Raw genomic sequence first — 16,423 nt, 5'->3', positions numbered from 1 at the left:
ATTAGGAAATCAGGTATCCGTGTGGGGTTTGGACCAGTGTTTTTAAGTATCACTAAACATGCTTTTAAGTATCTACTTAGGTATCTGGAGTTCTAAGGTGAGGGGATGATTTTGTCTCAAATACATAGTAGTTGCAGGTTTTTCCCTTTAGTAACATTCTTTTCTGAAGTCACAGGGAGACACTTGGGCTTCTTCAGCATAACAGCCAAAATAGAGAGGATTTCTCTTTCACCATTCTTAGAAGCAAAGTGAGAGAGAAGCTATGGGAGAAAGAACAAAATGAGAAGAGGATCTTAGATCTTTTTAATGAAACAGAGGCCAGAAACCTAGATGAGAAGAAAAATCTTGACATGTTTTTCTCAAAGCACATTCCTAAATTTGGCTGATTTATCTAATTAGAATTAAAATTGTTTTCGATTATTATATTTTATCCAACAGTCAAGTGTTCTACTTCCCTTATCAATTTCTTTAAAAAGAAAAAAAGTAGAAAAAAAAAATTAGAAAGCATTAACCCCAGCTCTCCCAAATTGCTTCACCACAAGTGGACATAATTTTCCATTATTTTTGACTCTGATTTTTAGCGAATTCCTTCCTATACAAATTTTCTTCATTCTCCTCAAAACTGTGTTAGACTAATTATGGAATTTTCTATTTCCCGGTTTACCAAAATAGCGTCCCTAGGAAAGTAACCAAAATAGGTTATGTTTTTAATGTGATACATATACTTTAAGGTGTATATTATTGATGTACTATATCATAGAGAATCAAATTAGAGTGTTTTGTAATATGAGTTGTATATTCCATCACACTGCAAATATTTTATGTTTCTTTTTTATTTTTTAATTTGAAGAAGCTGAATAATGATTAAAAGAATATTAGATTAAATGATTAAACATAGTATTATATCGCTTTATTTTTATGTTCTGAAACACATTTTTTCTACTTAGTAATTTAAATTTTAAAAATCAACAATAAGTTGAAGTAACATTTGTTTCTGTCTTAGATTTTGGAAAAAAAAATTTAAAACAAAGTCAAAAGTACATGAGTTAAAAATTTTAAATTTCTACCAAAGATTTTACTTCTTCAGATTCCAAATATATAAGTAGGCCTGAATTTTCCCCTTTGAAATAGTGAGCCAATTTAAAAAATCTCTCCAGTGATTTCAAATTCACTTTAAAGGAAAATTAACTCCACATGCTAGGGACTTACTAATACACTGTTATCAGACATAATTTTTAAGATAATTATTTGCTCCCCCAAAACCTTTCAATTTTTTTAAAGTTCTGTTCCCTTTGGATACATTGAATTATTATTTTACTAAAAAGAAATAAAATACAGTGATAAAAAGGCTTATGTATGGTATAAAATATATAAACCAATTATGGTCTACCCTCTACTTTTATGTATGTTTGAAAATGTTCATAAAGTACATTTTAAAATAAAAATCAAATTAAATTATATATATAAAATAAATATTGAAAGAGATTTGGAATTTGCCAAAGAAAGTTATCCAGTCTTTATTATATTCCTTCCCAGACTTCTCCAACCTCATGTATTTGATTAAAAAATCCATTTAAGGAGACATGGAATCAGTCCCACTCCCACCCCACCCCATCCCACCCCTGCATCACTCCACAAAAGTAGAAATCTAATCCACATACTTTGGTGGTTTAGTATTTTCAGAATGCATTCAATCAGGAATTTGAAAAGAAACTAAGTGCATGCCAAGCTAATATTTGTTAAATCCTTATCTATTCTGACATCAAAAATGTGACTTTTATTTTTGAATGTACAAAGTATGAGATGTCAGTTTTGCATATTAGAACAGCTCATTCTAATATGCAATAGTGAAAAGGAAATAAAAAAGCATATGGAACTAGAATCTGACAACCAAAAGAATAAATAAAATTTAAATGTGACATTTATTTAAAATTAATAGATGCAGATTACCACCACTGTAGATATATGTTTCACTCTGTGTTTGTGTGCGTGTATGTGTGTGTGTTAATCGAATGAGTTATACTTCCCATTCAATCCTCCTGTTTATTCTTACCTAGGAAAAACTGGCCAGTGGAGGTGAGGAAGCCTGAGCAATAAAAGATAATGTAACAAGGAAATTTACTTATGTCCTGTGCCTGAGATAAGAAATGACATGGTATGCCAGAGATATAGTATATATATTTGGGGAGGGGAAAAATTTCCCCCCTAGCCCACTTGGTTCATTGGGGGTGTTCTAACAATTAAAATGAAAAAAAAAAAAAACAAAGAAAGAAAGCAGGAGAAAAACAAAGTTAACTTCATATGAATGGAGGTCTCATAGATATAGGACTTAAGAAGTGACCAAAGGAGGAGGGGGGGAAGATGGCGGAAGAGTAAGACGCAGAGATCACCTTCCTCCCCACAGATACATCAGAAATAGATCTACACGTGGAACAACTCCTACAGAACACCTACTGAACGCTGGCAGAGGACCTCAGACCTCCCAAAAGGCAAGAAACTCCCCACGTACCTGGGTAGGGCAAAAGAAAAAAGAATAAACGGAGACAAAAGAATAGGGATGGGACCTGCACCAATGGGAAGGAGCTGTGAAGGAGGAAATGTTTCCACACACTAGGAAGCCCCGTCGCGGGCGGAGACTGCGGGTGGCGGAGGGGGAAAGCTTCGGGGCTGCAGAGGAGAGCACAGCAACAGGGGTGCGGAAGGCAAAGCGGAGAGATTCCCGCACAGAGGATCGGTGCCGACCAGCACTCACCAGTCCGAGAAGCTTGTCTGCTCACCGGCCGGGATGGGAGGGGCTGGGAGCTGAGGCTCGGGTTTCGGGTCGGAGCGCCGGGAGAGGACTGGGGCTGGCGACGTGAACACAGCCTGCAGGGTGTTAGTGCACCACGGTTAGCCGGGAGGGAGTCCGGGAAAAGGTCTGGACCTGCTGAAGAGGCAAGACACTTTTTCTTCCTTGTTTCCTGGTGCACGAGGAGAGGGGATTAAGAGCGCTGCTTAAAGGAGCTCCAGAGACGGGCGCGAGCCGCGGCTAACAGCGTGGACCCCAGAGATGGTCATGAGACGCTAAGGCTGCTGCTGCCGCCACCAAGAAACCTGTGTGCGAGCACAGGTCACTATCCACACCTCCCTTCCGGGAAGCCTGTGCAGCCCGCCACTGCCAGCGTCCCGGGATCCGGGGAGAACTTCCCCGGAAGAGCGCACGGTGCGCCTCAGGCTGGTGCAACGTCATGCCGGTGCGACGTCACGCCGGCGCGACGTCACGCCGGCCTCTGCCGCCGCAGGCTCGCCCCGCACTCCATACCCCTCCCTCCCCCGGGCCTGACTGAGCCAGAGTCCCTGGATAAGCGGCTCCTTTAAACCCGTCCTGTCTGAGCAAAGAACAGACGCCCTCCAGCGACCTACACGCAGAGGCGGGGCCAAATCCAAAGTTGAGCCCCGGGAGCTGTGCGAACAAAGAAGAGAAAGGGAAATCTCTCCCAGCAGCCTCAGGAGCAGTGGATTAAATCTGCACAATCAACTTGGTGTACCCTGCATCTGTGGAATACCTGAATAGACAACGAATCATCCCAAATTGAGGAGGTGGACTTTGGGAGCGATGATATATATATATATATTTTTTTTTTCCCTTTTTCTCTTTTTGTGAGTGTGTGTGTGTATGCTTCTGTGTGAGATTTTGTCTGTATAGCTTTGCTTTCACCATTTGTCCTAGGGTTCTATCCATCCGTTTTTTTTTTTTTTTTTTTACTTAAAACTTTTGTTTTCTAAATAATTATTTTTTATTTTAATAACTTTTATTTTATCTTACTTTATTTTATTCTCTTTCTTTCTTACTTACTACTTTTTCTCCCTTTAATTCTGAGCCCTGTGGATGAAAGGCTCTTGGTGCTGTAGCCAGGAGTCATTGTTTTGCCTCTGAGGTGGGAGAGCCAACTTCAGGACACTGGTCCACAAGAGAACTCCCAGCTCCACGTAATATCAAACGGCAAAAATCTCCCAGAGATCTCCACCTCAACACCAGCACCCAGCTTCACTCAACGACCAGCAAGCTACAGTGCTGGACACCCTATGCCAAACAACTAGCAAGACAGGAACACAACCCCACCCATTAGCAGAGAGTCTGCCTAAAATCATAATAAGTCCACAGACACCCCAAAATACACCACCAGACGTGGACCTGCCCACCAGAAAGAAGATCCAGCCTCATCCACCAGAACACAGGCACTAGTCCCCTCCACCAGGAAGCCTACACAATCCACTGAACCAACTTTAGCCACTGGGGGCAGACAACAAAAACAACGGGAACTACGAACCTGCAGCCTGCAAAAAGGAGACCCCAAACACAGTAAGATAAGCAAAATGAGAAGACAGAAAAACACACTACAGATGAAGGAGCAAGATAAAAATGCACCAGACCTAACAAATGAAGATGAAATAGGCAGTCTACCCAAAAAAGAATTCAGAATAATGATAGTAAAGATGATCCAAAATCGTGGAAATACAATAGAGAAAATGCAAGAAACATTTAACAAGGACCTAGAAGAACCAAAGATGAAACAAGCAACGATGAACAACACAATAAATGAAATTTAAAATACTCTAGAAGGGATCAATAGCAGAATAACTGAGGCAGAAGAACGGATAAGTGACCTGGAAGATAAAATAGTGGAAATAACTACTACAGAGCAGAATAAAGAAAAAAGAATGAAAAGAAACAAGGACAGTCTCAGAGACCTCTGGGAAAACATTAAACGCACCAACATTCGAATTATAGGGGTTCCAGAAGAAGAAGAGAAAAAGAAAGGGACTGAGAAAATATTTGAAGAGATTAGAGTTGAAAACTTCCCTAATATGGGAAAGGAAATAGTTAATCAAGTCCAGGAAGCACAGAGAGACCCATAAAGGATAAATACAAGGAGAAACACACCAAGACACATATTAATCAAACTGTCAAAAATTAAATACAAAGAAAGCATATTAAAAGCAGCAATGGAAAAACAACAAATAACACACAAGGGAATCCCCATAAAGTTAACAGCTGATCTTTCAGCAGAAACCCTGCAAGCCAGAAGGAACTGGCAGGACATATTTAAAGTAATGAAGGAGAAAACCCTACAACCAAGATTACTCTACCCAGCAAGGATCTCATTCAGATTTGATGGAGAAATTAAAACCTTTACAGACAAGCAAAAGCTGAGAGAGTTCAGCACCACCAAAGCAGCTTTACAACAAATGCTAAAGGATCTTCTCTAGGCAAGAAACACAACAGAAGGAAAAGACCTACAATAACAAATCCAAAACAATTAAGAAAATGGGAATAGGAACATATATATTGATAATTACCTTAAATGTAAATGTATTAAATGCTCCCACCAAAAGACACAGACTGGCTGAATGGATACAAAAACAAGACCCATATATATGCTGTCTACAAGAGACCCACTTCAGACCTAGAGATACATACAGACTGAAAGTGAGGGAATGGAAAAAGATATTTCATGCAAGTGGAAACCAAAACAAAGCTGGAGTAGCAATTCTTATATCAGACAAAATAGACTTTAAAATAAAGACTATTAGAAGAGACAAAGAAGGACACTACATAATGATCAAGGGATCGATCCAAGAAGAAGATATAACAATTGTAAATATTTATGCATCCAACATAGGAGCACCTCAATGCATAAGGCAAATACTAGCATCCATAAAAGGGGAAATCGACAGTAACACATTCATGGTAGGGAACTTTAACACCCCACTTTCACCAATGGACAGATCATCCAAAATGAAAATAAATAAGGAAACACAAGCTTTAAATGATACATTAAACAAGATGGACTTAATTGATATTTATAGGACATTCCATCCAAAAACAACAGAATACACATTTTTCTCAAGTGCTCATGGAACATTCTCCAGAATAGATCATATCTTGGGTCACAAATCAACCCTTGGTAAATTTAAGAAAATTGAAATTGTATCAAGTATCTTTTCCAACCACAACGCTATGAGACTAGATATCAATTACAGGAAAAGATCTGTAAAAAATACAAACACATGGAGGCTAAACAATACACTACTTAATAACGAAGTGATCACTGAAGAAATCAAAGAGGAAATCAAAAAATACCTAGAAACAAATGACAATGGAGACACGATGACCCAAAACCTAGGGGATGCAGGAAAAGAAGTTCTAAGAGGGAAGTTTATAGCAATACAATCCTACCTTAAGAAACAGGAAACATCTTGAATAAACAACCTAGCCTTGCACCTGAAGCAATTAGAGAAAGAAGAACAAAACTCCCCCAAAATTAGCAGAAGGAAAGAAATCATAAAGATCAGATCAGAAATAAATGAAAAAGAAATGAAGGAAATTATAGCAAAGATCAATAAAACTAAAAGCTGGTTCTTTGAGAAGGTAAACAAAATTGATAAACCATTAGCCAGACTCATCAAGAAAAAAAGGGAAAAGCCTCAAATCAATAGAATTAGAAATGAAAAAGGAGAAGTAACAACTGACACTGCAGAAATACAAAAGATCATGAGAGATTACTACAAGCAACTGTATGCCAATAAAATGGACCACCTGGAAGAAATGGACAAATTCTTAGAAATGCACAACCTGCCAAGACTTAATCAGGAAGAAATAGAAAATATGAACAGACCAATCACAAGCACTGAAATTGAAACTGTAATTAAAAATCTTCCAACAAACAAAAGCTCAGGACCAGATGGCTTCACAGGAGAATTCTATCAAACATTTAGAGAAGAGCTAACACCTATCCTTCTCAAACTCTTCCAAAATATAGCAGAGAGAGGAACACTCCCAAACTCATTCTACGAGGCCACCATCACTGACACCAAAACCACACAAGGATGTCACAAAGAAAGAAAACTACAGGCCAATATCACTGATGAACATAGATGCAAAAATCCTCAACAAAATACTAGCAAACAGAATCCAGCACATTGAAAGGATCATACACCATGATCAAGTGGGGTTTATTCCAGGAATGCAAGGATTCTTCAATATACGCAAATCAGTCAATGTGATACACCATATTAACAAATTGAAGGAGAAAAACCATATGGTCATCTCAATAGATGCAGAGAAAGCTTTCGACACAATTCAACACACATTTATGATAAAAACCCTGCAGAAAGTAGGCCTAGAGGGAACTTTCCTCAACATAATAAAGGCCATATATGACAAACCCACAGCCAACATCGTCCTCAATGGTGAAAAACTGAAAGCATTTCCACTAAGGTCAGGAACAAGACAAGGTTGCCCACTCTCACCACTCTTATTCAACATAGTTTTTGGAGTTTTACCCACAGCAATCAGAGAAAAAATGGAAATAAAAGGAATCCAAATCGGAAAAGAAGAAGTAAAGCTGTCACTGTTTGCATATGACATGATGCTATACATAGAGAATCCTAAATATGCTACCAGAAAACTACCAGAGCTAATCAATGAATTTGTAAAGTCCAGGACACAAACTTAATGCACAGAAATCTCCGGCATTCCTGTACACTAATGATGAGAAATCTGAAAGTGAAATCAAGAAATCACTCCCATTTACCATTGCAACAAAAGGAATAAAATATCTAGGAATAAACCTACCTAAGGAAACAAAAGACCTGTATGCAGAAAATTATAAGACACTGATGAAAGAAATCAAAGATGATACAAATAGATGGAGAGATGTACCATGTTCTTGGATTGGAAGAATCAGTATTGTGAAAATGACTCTACTACCCAAAGCAATCTACAGATTCAGTGCAATCCCTATCAAGCTACTACTGGCATTTTTCACAGAACTAGAACAAAAAAAAATTCGAAACAATAAATGCTGGAGAGGGTGTGGAGAAAATGGAACACTCTTGCACTGTTGTTGGGAATGTGAACTGGTACAGCCACTATGGAGAACAGTATGGAGGTTCCTTAAAAAACTGCAAATAGAACAACCATATGACCCAGCAATCCCACTACTGTGCATATACCCTAAGAAAACCATAATTCAAAAAGAGTCATGTACCAAAATGTTCATTGCAGCTCTATCTACAATAGTCCAGAGATGGAAACAACCTAAGTGTCCATCATCGGATGAATGGATAAAGAAGATGTGGCACATATATACAATGGAATATTACTCAGCCATAAAAAGAAACGAAATTGAGTTATTTGAAGTGAGGTGGATGGACCTAGAGTATGTTATACAGAGTGAAGTAAGTCAGAAAGAGAAAGACAAATACTGTATGCTTACACATATATATGGAATCTAAGAAAAAAAAATGTCATGAAGAACCTAGGGTTAAGACAGGAATAAAGACACAGACCCACTAGAGAATGGACTTGAGGATATGGGGAGGGGGAAGGGTAAGCTGTGAAAAAGTGAGGGAGTGTCATGGACATGTATACACTACCAAACGTAAAATAGATAGCTAGTGGGAAGCAGCCACATAGCACAGGAAGATCATCTCGGTGCTTTGTGACCACCTAGAGGGGTGGGATAGAGAGGGTGGGAGGGAGGGAGACGCAAGAGGGAAGTGATATGGGAACATATGTATATGTATAATTGATTCACTTTGTTATAAATCAGAAACTAACACACCATTGTAAAGCAATTATACTCCAATAAAGGTGTAAAAAAAAAAAAGTGACCAAAGCAAGCAGCTTTTAGGCAAAGAAACAATAAATTTGAGAGTAATTGACAAGACAAAGAAACTTGGGCTTGGGTACTAGTTAGTGTAGAATCTAAGGAGTTTTTACACAGCCTTTTCTACTCTGAATTCCCTATCTCTGGTGATAAAGATATCTCCTTACCTCCTGCTTCAGGGAAGGTACCTTTCACATGGGAGATTATTTCCTTATTTCTGGAGACAAAGTAGAGGTAGAGTGTTCTTCTCACACTGGCTCTTTCTTAAGTAACTTTAATTCCAAATAATCAATATGCCACTTTGGCACATTTGGGGTGGCTGTCCTGAGCCCCAACAATGTATATTGATCTCTGCCCCCAGCTCCTGGCACAGAGCTCCTAAATCCCTTGTAATTTCCTTGGTGATGCGAGTGTCTTTCATCCTAAGAGGTGATATGAGCAGGACCCTGTGGGGCTACTGGGCACAAAAGCCTTCCTGTGCCCCCCATTTATTTGATTACAGGAAATAGTCTTCATTCAGCCTCCATGACCTTCCCTGAGTTCCAACCGGCAGGTTCAAGCAATTGTTCATTAGGGAAGGGAGGGGATACAAGACAAGGGAGAAACAACAGTCAAGAGAAACAATAGTGCAGCCTTGGGGCAAGGTCCTGGTTCCCCAACAAGGGATACACACAATATCTTTGAACTGTTTTGCAAATACTGAAACCCCTACCAGGCAGGAGAAGTTAACGGTTAACGGTTAACTTCGACATGGTGTCCACAGGCACGTAGATCCCAGACTGTTGGAATCAGAAGGTTGATGATGTTGACTCCCACTCACCTCACCACCAACCAATCAGAAGAATGTCCATGAGCTGATCATGCTCTCTTTGAACCACTACCATTAAACCCCTTACTCCAGGTTGGGACACACAGTTTTGAGGGTATTAGCCTGCTGTGGCTCCCTTTGCCTGGCAAAGCAATAAAGCTATTCTTTTCTACTTCACCCAAAATTCTGTCTCAGAGACTTAATTCAGTATCAGGGTACACAGGCTGGATTCAGCTTCAGAGGCAACAGTTAGTGGGTTCCTGGATGGGAGCTGGGCACCAGAAAGACCAAACAATAGTTAGAAGCTTGGAACTTTCAGCCCAGCCCTATCCTCTAGGAAGTGGAGAGGGGCTAGAAATGACTGATCACGCCAATGCAATGAAGCCTCTATAAAACCTCCCAAAGTACTGGGTTTGGAGAGCTTCCAGGTTTGGGAACACATCCACTCACTGGGAGGGTGACACACCTCCAACTCTGTGAGGACAGAAGGTCCTACTCTCAGGACTGTACCAGCCCTTGCCTTATGGATCTGTTCATCTGTATCCTTTATCATATAATAAACTGGTAAAACTAAGTAGGTGTTTCCTTGAGTTCTGTGAGCTGTTTTAGCAAATAATCAAATCCAAGGTGGGGCGTCATGGGGACCTCCGATCTGTAGCCAGGTTGGACAGAGCCAGGGACCTACTACTTGTGATTGGATCTGAAGAGAGGAGCAGTCTTATGGGACCGAGCCCCTAACCTATGGGGTCTGTGCTAACTCCAGTTAGTGTCAAATTTGAATTGTAGGACGTCTGGCTGGTGTCACAAAGCACTGCTTGGTGTGTGTGGGGGGAACCTCACACACCTTGTGTTGGAAGTGTTATGAGTGTGACAGTAGTGCGAGAGTAAAGGAGAAACACACAGGAGGAAAAGTAGGTTTTCTATATGCCTATCTAGTACCGTGACCATTAAAAAAAAAAAAAAGGCAAGGCAAAGTGCAAGGAGGTAGGAACACCAACTTAAGCATCTTGGAAAGGTCAAATAAGACAATCGAGATTATTTTTAAAGACACATGTATGTTAAATGAGTCATATAAAATTAAGAATATTCATTTAAAGATAATGGTGAAGACATTAAAATGCTGCTCCAAAAGTCTAAAAATTATGTGGCATGTGTTTTTAAGGAGTCTAGGTGATATGTTAAATTTTAATTTTACCTTAATAAAATGCATTGTGAAGGATGAACCTGAGACCAGTTAGCAACGAATTGGCACAAACAGGAGCACTTTGTCCAGTTTCCCCTTCCACCATGATGTTGGTCTTTTGTTACCGAATGAATGGACAAATGTGTGGATGACTGAGTAAACTGCATCTATGAAGAACTGATATTTCCTCAAGCACCATACCAAGCAAGTTAAATAGACTTTGATCCCAATTCTGCTGAATCTGGCTTTCACATATCCTAATGAATCTACTGTTAAAAATTTGGAAAGGGAGACCTTCTCATTATTTTGGCAACAATCTATCCCGAAATTCCAGTTGTGTGATCCCTGTGCAGACTTTGATGAGAAAAAAAGCAGGGCATTTTTAGGTGCTGCTTTCCTTGTTCTCATTCTTTTTCTTTTTTTAACTTCTGATCTTCCAAGTGTGACTCATCATATCAATAGTAGTGGAATAAATAGTTCCCAGAATTTCCCTCTTTTAAGATTAGGTAGTATGAAAAAATTATTGTTCTGTGTATCTGTTTTAAAATCGCTCTTTGACTTATTTCCAAACTGTGTTTATAGATTTTCTAAAATAGTCTGCAAAGTCCATTTACCAAGGGGTCTCAATCATTGTAAATTTTTAGTAATATCAGGTAGCAGCAGAGAAATTAGTGAACAAAGCAACTGCAGGTACTAGAGTGATTTTTGGCAAGAAGGAAATTCAGAAGTAAGCCAGGGGCTAAGAATTGCAATGATTGTATGTGTGATTGTTTCTTTCTTGAACGTGAACTGATGAACTATACAGAACATCCAAGAGGCTCTTAAAGTTCAGCTGAAATTGAAAAAAAAAGAGAAACTATTTACCAGCATTTAATGAGTAGCTACTACTTGCCAGTCATTATGCTACTTTCTTTGCATTCATCATCCTGTTTAGCCATTATTAGTCTATTTTTTAAATGAAGAAATTGAGGTTTAGAGGGTGTAGGAAAAAGACTGAGATTATACCATGAGTGATTTGTGATGCTAGAGTTCTATTTTCTCACAGTTGCACTGATGAGAAAAATAAAAATTAAGTTAGTTGAAACCAAACTCTTAACAGTTACTGTAATTAAGTACTTTAACCCAAATATTGGCAAGTTTTATTTCAACTTTAACAATTCAGATATTCAAAGCTAAAAATATCTAACAAAAATGCAGAAAACATCTGTAAGTGAATTGGATCAGATCAAAAGAAGCTGTGTTGTAAGTTGGGATGACATAAGAATTGCAATAATTTGACCACCTTTGACTTTTCATGATACATGGGGGGGAAAACATTTTATCAAGTATCCCATTTCTACATGCTTCATGAGATTTTTGTTTGCCCTTAGGAATATTATGAAGAATTAGCTTATATTTCATATAAATAGAGCAGTGTTTTTAATTAAAAACTGTACTATGTACACAGTTAACCATTCATTCAAATATATTAATGGCACCTTCAATCTCTAGGGGAGAATTCCAAAATTTATAATCATATTTCAAGAGAGATACTCTTTTTTTTTTTTTTCAAATTATAGGTCAACACCACATAAAAGAAAAGAAAATAGATGAGAATAGAAATATTGATGTACTTCACGAAGTGTAAAGGTAAATAGTGCTTTAGGAAACATGTTTGGTGTGTGTGTGTGTGTGTGTGTGTGTATTTATTTGTGTTCTGGGTCCCAATGCAAGATTATTTTTTATTCTGAGTCAGGGTCTAAAGTTTTTGCGAAACACTACTCAAGAGAGCACAGATAATTCAAATCGTTTAACCTGGTTTTATAAATACTGAAGACGTTTTAGCTGTAGATGAATGTAGTCTCCTATGATTCCAAGTGGTTCCTGAAAATATCCACTATTGACTCAAGTTAGGAATTGGTTGATAACATGTAGTTTGGTCACTTGGTGCTCCTTTCAGCTTCCAGGACACAAAGTATTGTGATATTATTCTTGGCAACAACCAAAGCCGCATATATAACTTCTTTCAAATAAAGGTGTAAAGTGATGAGTAATTGTTATATTTACTCAAAATCAAAGAAGTATATTTATTTTATGATTTTCTGCAATAAGGATATTTTCTACCCTTGTAAATAACCAGTTGACTATTACTTAATTTTTATACATTTCATATTTTCTTGACTTCAGTGACATAATATACACTTATTTCAGTCCTCAAGTGTGCATTTTTATCAGTACAACTCCTAAAAGTGTCATTTCAAACATAATGATAACATTACTACCACCATAGTATATTGTAACATCATATTATACTAGGTACATAGCTCTGAGCTAACAGCTGTATTCACACTTCAAAAGGCAACTCAGTAAATAGAAAAGTAAATTTCAGTTGATTTCTTTTCTCATCATTTCTTAGAGATATATATAGTGCCTATTTACCATTTTCCTAGGTCTTGTTTTCTAAAGCAGAGAAACAATATGATTTTTCAAAAAGAATCCATTTTTATTAAAATCAAACTGTAAATATCTATAGATTTATCTTGTTTATCAGAAAAACATGGGAACTTTGAGAAGGAAAATACTAAATGGATATTTATTCTGCTTTACCACATAAGATTTCTAGATAGAGTAGCAGAAATGCTATTTGTGACCAAGTGGGGTGATCTAGTAAAATAATCATTGTGTAAAACTGTTTGTATTTATATTTAAAATTTCATTATTGATTTTTTGCCCTTAACACTACTGAAATAATGATATCTCCAGTATGGTCCAGAATTAAGTAGAATTAAACCGCTTTGAAATGCCTGTATCTTTCCTAAAGATTCCTGAAATCCAGGCAACTCCCTTAGAAACTTGGGATGACTTTGGATAGATCTGTGGCATCTGTCTCATCTTTGTCTAGATTTGGGGGTAATATTTACAATGGGACATTCAAAATCAAACTAGGACCAGATAAGCTGTCTAAAATTCAATTTTGGATATGCTTCTATTTTCTCCTTTAGGTAAGAAGCAAAGGCATTCATCCAACATTCATTCAACACATAAATGTATCAACGTTTATTAACAGCCTACTATTTTCCAGGTACATCTACAAATTCAGCTGTATATCATCTCATCATAAAACAAAAAACAAAAAACCTGCCTTATTTTGCTTTCATTTGTTCTTAATTTCTTCTCTTTATTTACTATCTATTTTTCTTTCATTTCTAGAAAGTCTTTTTTATTTTTTTAACACTGGATATAAAACTTGTGCTAATGAATTTATTGTGAAGTGTGGCCATTAATCAGCCAATCTATATGACAATATTTCCATTTCCTATCACCATTTTATTTTCTCTCCATATGAACAATTTACATGGGAGCTACAAAAGATGACTGAGGAAATACAATGGTTTGCTTCCTTATTTAGATATAATCTTAACCATTTTCTCTCAAAAGTAGGCTCTTTTTCTATAAGTTGTCTCATCTACAAAGGTGAAATGAAAAAATTTTAAAAAGCTGACACTACTACTTTCTTTGTGCAAATTATTAAATAAATCTTATTACAAAAGCATGAAAAATTTGAAAACCTAGAAAAATAAAAATGAAATGAACATTGCTCAACAAAATCCTCTCATATATTTCTTCCTAGTGTCTTCTCGATATGTAGTTTGTAATCTGGTTTTATGTAGCTGTGATTACATGATAAACATAATTTTTATCCTACCTTTTAACTTAAAATTATAACATAACTAGTTATAATAAAAGGAACACGTGATTGAGAAGTCCTTCTTATATCCATCATTGTTTTTTTCATTTCTTTTCCCCCAACTATATATACTCTGATGATTTCAATACCTTTTTAAACCTGGTAGACCCATCACCTAACTCCTCAATTTACGCTACAAAGAAAATAGAAAGTGAGGGTTGAACCAGCTAAACATCACCCAGGGAGCCAAACTGACTCCCATCAATGTTTCTCAAACCTAAGGAAGTATCACTTTACTTACTTACTTGCTTCCTGGTTCTGTGGAAAATATATATCTCTTTTAAAGTTATTTTATTTCCTTTCACCCCTAAGTCTTTTCTAGAACTTCAACCTCTCTTTTCTGAGGATTTAGTTAAAAACTGGGGATAATCATGTTAGTTATTCACTATAAACAGCGTTTGCATACGTTTTGTCTGGTAATTACAATATTTTAATATCTGAATGGCTTTAGTCGCCACCATTTGCTCACTAATTTAAGTCTATCTGCCTGTCCTGTATTTATTTTAGTTTAAGACTATAATCTTCTTCACAAATTTAACTCACACCTGTGTTCATACAAGTTCCTCTCACAGTTGCCCCCTACCCCAGCCCTAGCTACTGCCTTAATCTTTCTCTGCACCTTTAAAGTCAAACTTTTTGAAGGTTTTCTCTTGCAAAATTCTTTCATCTTGTTATTCCTGCACTTTACATGTTGACCCATTTGCAGTTCTGGAATGACCAATGCTGTCTCTCCTCTTTCTAAGTTTGGCCAGCTCTGTTTCACTTTTAGAGATTCAGTTTAGATAAAGCCACAACAAGAAAATCACTCTCCCTCCCCTGCCTTGCAAACGTTAGTTTAAATGAGTTTCAATTTAATTACTCATGAATTCCCATGAAGCCAGGGACTGTGATTTATTCAGAATTGAATCTTCAGCACACTGTAGACCACCTTGTAAGCCATATGTTAACAAAAAAAAAAAACATTCAATGACACTTAAAGGTGGTCAGGTAGACTTTACTCAAGACCACTGTGATAGGTATAGGGACCACTGCAATGGGGTTTTATAGTGGTGGAGAGAGATGGGCTCAACTCCGAATACAGTATGGGCAAGTAGGAATTTATAGCCAAGAATCAGAGTGGGAGTCAGTGAATGGAAAATTACTAAGAGGAAACATTCTATGTAAGGGAGGTTCTAGCTAAAACTACCTAACAGGATTCTTGCTAAAGACAAGCTGGGATTATGAGACATCGTCTTGGGGATGGTGGAGGATGAGGAAACTGATTGGATACTGAGGGTGATCAGATATCGAGGTGGGGGTGAAGGGGTTCTGGGTAAACTGAGTGAGCAGGATTCTTGTGAAAACTAGATTTTGCAAGAAAGTGCATACCTGGGAGAATGTTCAGAAGCCTGCTTAGAGTTTGGTCAAGCAAAGAGTCTTTGTCTCATGTATGAAACAATGCTGATTTATGCTAAATCAGCAACTTATTCACATCTTGCATATATTAATTTTTTTCTCTACCTCAAGGAATAGCTCAAATGCTATCTTCTCCAGAAACCTGTGGGGTGGGAGAAAAAGTCTGAGCTTCAATTTCATCATTGGGAAACTAAAGAAAAGGAGCTGTTTATCTTTCTATTTCCCTGTATCCATTAAAACGGGGAGATTTGAAAGGATACTCATTAAGAGATTGATCATCTATGTCTTTCTTATACTTTTCTATATCATTTGAATTTTCTGCAGGAACCATGAAGTATATTTATAAAAAGCACAAAAAAATCTAAGTAGAAAATTTAAAAGGAGGTGAATTTGATAATATTAAGGTTGCTTCAAACTCTAAAATTCTGTAATTTTGTGAATAATAAGCCTTTCCTATTCATTCTGATCCCTGATAACCATTCTTCCTCTAAATAGCTGAAGAATATGTCATCCATATATTTTTTGTGATACCCCTACATTTTTGTTAAATGTATTTAAGTCTTCCCAAGGTGATTGTGGGTACATTTTCAATAGACTAGTCTGTTTATTAAATTTCTCTTTTCACACTAAACTACTTTCCCTCCCCTCAAGCATGA

The 16,423-nt window shown here is 37.3% G+C and overlaps 1 protein-coding gene across 1 annotated transcript in view; it reads right to left on the bottom strand.

Moving 5' to 3' along the window:
• Positions 1–16,423, bottom strand: part of LOC115857188 (bifunctional heparan sulfate N-deacetylase/N-sulfotransferase 4) — a 287,117-nt gene that overhangs the window by 247,176 nt on the left and 23,518 nt on the right. The window lies entirely within an intron of this gene.

Source organism: Globicephala melas, chromosome 5, assembly GCF_963455315.2.
Source record: "Globicephala melas chromosome 5, mGloMel1.2, whole genome shotgun sequence".
Lineage (NCBI taxonomy): Eukaryota > Metazoa > Chordata > Mammalia > Artiodactyla > Delphinidae > Globicephala > Globicephala melas.
This window is presented reverse-complemented; position numbering and strand designations above follow the sequence as displayed.